The 4167-nt window shown below is 40.5% G+C and overlaps 1 non-coding gene across 1 annotated transcript; it reads left to right on the forward strand.

The window, feature by feature from the left end:
* The first annotated feature begins 580 nt into the window (after positions 1-580).
* On the forward strand, positions 581-685 carry LOC129682211 (U6 spliceosomal RNA). The gene has a single exon (XR_008720956.1). It is a non-coding gene; the product is annotated as a U6 spliceosomal RNA (small nuclear RNA).
* The last annotated feature ends 3482 nt before the right edge of the window (positions 686-4167 follow it).

Below are 4167 nucleotides of genomic sequence, written 5' to 3' on the forward strand. Positions count from 1 at the left end.
GCATCATAGCATGGCACAGAGGTGACCACAGAGCATACCAACTGTGCAGTTTCCACTTCCACCGAATCCACAGTGCTGCAAGAAAAGTACACAGAGCCTGAGACATAGCTTCATTGGTAGAGGGGTAGACTCTCATGTGTGAGGCCTTAGATTTGCACACACACACACACACAGACACATCCATACAAATACATAAACACACAAACACACATACAAACACACGTACAAACACATGTACACACACAGAGAGGTAATCATTATAAATTGCAATTCACTTTTTTTGGTTTCTAACTTGTCCCCTCTTCAGCTTCCGAGCTGCATAGATCTTGAAAACAAGGCCTGCTATGTTGCTCCTGTGCAGCCTCAGCCTGGAAAGTATTGCCATTTGTAGGCTGTCGGGAAAGGATCTAAAGTACCTCTTAGTACTTTTGTTACACACTTATTTCATTCCATAGACGAGAATATTTTTTATTTAATTTCCATGAAAGAAAAATCATAAAATTATATTGTTACAAATGAAATTTTCAAATAATAGTCTACTTATTACATATATTTCTGACTCTTTCAAAAGAACATGTATGTGCTCAGTTTGGCAGCATATGTACTAAAACTGGAACAATACAGGGAAGATTATCATGGCCCTTGTACAAGGAAGACATGCAAATTCATAGTGTTCCATCTTTAAAACACAAACAAAAAGGAAGACATGTATTTACTGTCTATCAGATTTTTATAGAAATTTCAGTATTTTAAGATATAAAGATGTCTTTCATTATATAAATGCATATTTTTAATATTTAATTAGCCCACCCATCCATTAATAACATGACAGAATTCTACAAACATACATATAAAAAGTAACAGAAGCAAGTGGTAGCACACGCCTTTAATCCAAGCACATGGGAGACAGAGGCAGGTATATCTCTGAGTTTGAGGCCAGCCTGTTCAACAGAGCAAGTTCCAGGGCTGCCAGGACTACACAGAGAAACCCTGTATGGAAATCACAACAACAACAAAAGTAAAAGTAAATTTTATAGGGACGAAATCCTTCTTTTCTTCTGAGAAAATGTAGACTTCTGGAAGATGAGCTGGTTGGCTTGGGTGTATGCTCAGTTTCCACACCACTTTCAGTGTACTGCCCTGGTAGATGTTAACACTTCCCACGCACTGGTCAAAATGAGATCTACTGATCTATTTGAGGACCTCGTACAATGCTTGAAATCCTTTAGTCTCAAACCCATACAGTGCATTTCAAGTGAATACTATTTCATTTATGCCAGGCTGTGTTTCTGCCTCTGGTCCCTTGTTTACCAGAAAGAGAGAAGACAGACAGACAGTCAGACAGACAGATTTTTGAAGCTTGTCCTTCACGTGTTTGCTCGACTGAGAAATCTTTAAGAGGAATAAGTAAGATTGCAAAGTGTGATTACACAACAGAAAGCATGTACAGCATGCGGTTCCCGCTTCTCTGACATAACTAGACAAACACAAATGTCAGAGTTTTGCAATAAATAGATATATGAGGACACAGTGTTGATAATATCAGAGAGGGAAGACACTAATTTTAGTAAAACTAAACTTAACCCTAAAGGATACAGTAATCTTCGTATAACCTGCTCTGAAGACTTGACATTTATGTTAGGGCCAACATAAAGAAAGCCAACACCCTTTAGAGATTTAGAAAGAGGCGGAGGTACCAGGCAGGTGCACCCAGGACATTTTTGCAGGACGCAGGGGAAGGCCTATGCCTATTATCCAAGATTGTCCTGTCATTGAATTACATACCCAGACAGACCGGAATGTTCTCTAGACAGAACTGAGGCTCTGGCACCTGAATCTTTTGTGTGACTGACAGGAAGGAACATGAGTCAGAAATAGTCTGTAACTGACATTCTGAATACTGAGCAATGAAGTCCAATCCCACACTGTTCCGTATACTGTTCACAACTTTTATGCACTGCTTTCCCCTTCAAGTAATGACGCACACGTATATGTACAAGAACAGTAATGAAGAGGGAGGTTTAAGTGTTTTCTGTTAAAATGCCAGCTACAATGTAAAGTGAAACCACTTAATTAATTCTCAAACCACTTAGGGTAATTTCATTACAGACCATGTCATTCAACAAGTCATATCATTACCAAGGCCAAGGTTAAATCGCTCTTTTTTAAAAAAGAAATACAAAACCAATCTTAATAGAGCTTCACACAATGAGAAAGAGGTCCAGTGTAGCTTTGCTCTCATCCTAAAGAGAGAAGGGCTCCATTGATTGATGTGTCTTGGTCTGTGACTTATCTGTAAGACTTTAAAAGTTTTCAAAGGGATAATACATTTAAGCGTTATATTATGCACTTCATTTCATAAGGGCAATTCAATTTCCTAAGTTTCTGGACGGAGATTAATTTTGTCACTGAACATTCCAGACCACTGTTACTTCAAGGGAGTCATTTGCAAACCAGCACTGATGGAGGTCCCCAGCTCCGGTGTCAGAGAGGCTCCCGAGAAGGGTGGTACATCCGCTGCAACGGCCATCTGGTTGAGTGTCTCTCGACAGCTGGGTCTCTTGACCGTCAGAAGAGCACACAGACACAAGAGGCTCAAGGAGGTAGCCAGCCGTGAGACACAGGGCTGGAAGCCCACGTTCGTCTGTGAAACAGCATTGCTTTTAATTGCACCATAATGATTTTTCCAATAGACCCAATGGCATGTAGTGTCTTTTTGGAGCTGATGTGAAGAGTACAATAAACTGCAGTGTGGCTGAAAAGCCAGTTGAGACGTCTTAGTGCCTGGAGGTTTTGTCCTGCAGGCACACTTGAGAAACATTCTCACAGGCTGCTCTGTCCACAATCCACTTCGACCACAAATAACTGCATCTATCATTGTGCCCAGAGAGTTGTAAATGTAAATGCACATCTTTATTCCAAATATCAAAAGCATTGAGCCTTGCCTCCACTTTTAATCTTGATTAGAGATACTAAAGTAAGAGGAATTTTCCTTTGAGTGGACAATGGTTCAAAGTCAAACTCTTCTGGTTTTCTGAGGTTCTTAACTATTTTATTCTTTATTCCTCACTGTGAAAGTCAGCCCAACTACTCTATCTCCACCTGTCACCAAAAGTTTGGTGTCACAGCAGTACGGATGGTGCTTAGACACTGGAATTAGCTGGTTGGACATTGGAATTCTTGTTTGTTTATTTGTTGTTGTTGTGGAGATGAAAAGCAGAGATTCACACCCAAGGCAAGCTCAGCCCTAACTAACCCAGCCACAAATTCTTGTTTGCTTGCTTATTTGTTTTATTTAGTGTGTGTGTGTGTGTGTGTGTGTATGTGTGTGTGTGTGTTAATTCATGCATGTGTAAAGGTCAGAAGACAAACGTTGGGAGTCTGTTCTCACCTTTCACCATGGATTCCCAGAATCACACTTAGGCCACCAGCTTCCAGAGCAAGCACTATCCCCCTCTGCCCTATCTTGCTAGCTTATGCTTGGTGTCTTAAAGGGAACAATTTCCATCAGTACTAGAAACTAACATTGCTGGAGGACCCACTATGGGCCAGCCATCAGGTAAAGTCTAACTCTTGTTTCTGGGAATCCAGTTTTCAGAATATGGTGGATTAATCCACAGAGACTCTACAAATCCCTATCTATATACTATTCTGAGGCCTGAAAGAATGGGAGGAAAAGCAGAGTGAGAGGAGGAGAAAGAGAAGACAGGGGAGAGGGACAGAAGGAAAAAGGAGGAGAAGGACAGACAGACAGATAAAGGCATGTTCACATGCATTCACATGAGGGTGTTCACACTCTCTGGTTCCATTTTCTTCATGTCGTGTCCCTGTGGATGTGTTCCCCTCCTTCACTTGTTTAAATCTTTGTTAAGTGTCAAAATGGGTTTATAACATGAAAATCTGTGCTAAACTTGATGTGTATATACTTGGGCAATTATTTTTTCACTCAGCATGTCACACCTGATGTCCTTTAACAAGAAACAGACTAACAAGAGAAAAACATTCCAACACTTTTCTACTGCTCCTCTGAATTTGAGAAGCAAGAGACAGGAGAAACTGTGTTTTCAGCTCCACAGGCAAAGCAGTGAGACCTTGTGGACATTGATTTAAAAAAATATTACCCTTTAGATGGTGTTTATTAATCATGCCCAATGTTTCTGCAGTCTC

The sequence above is a fragment of the Psammomys obesus genome, unplaced genomic scaffold (assembly GCF_907164565.1).
Source record: "Psammomys obesus unplaced genomic scaffold, mPsaObe1.curated_primary_1811, whole genome shotgun sequence".
Lineage (NCBI taxonomy): Eukaryota > Metazoa > Chordata > Mammalia > Rodentia > Muridae > Psammomys > Psammomys obesus.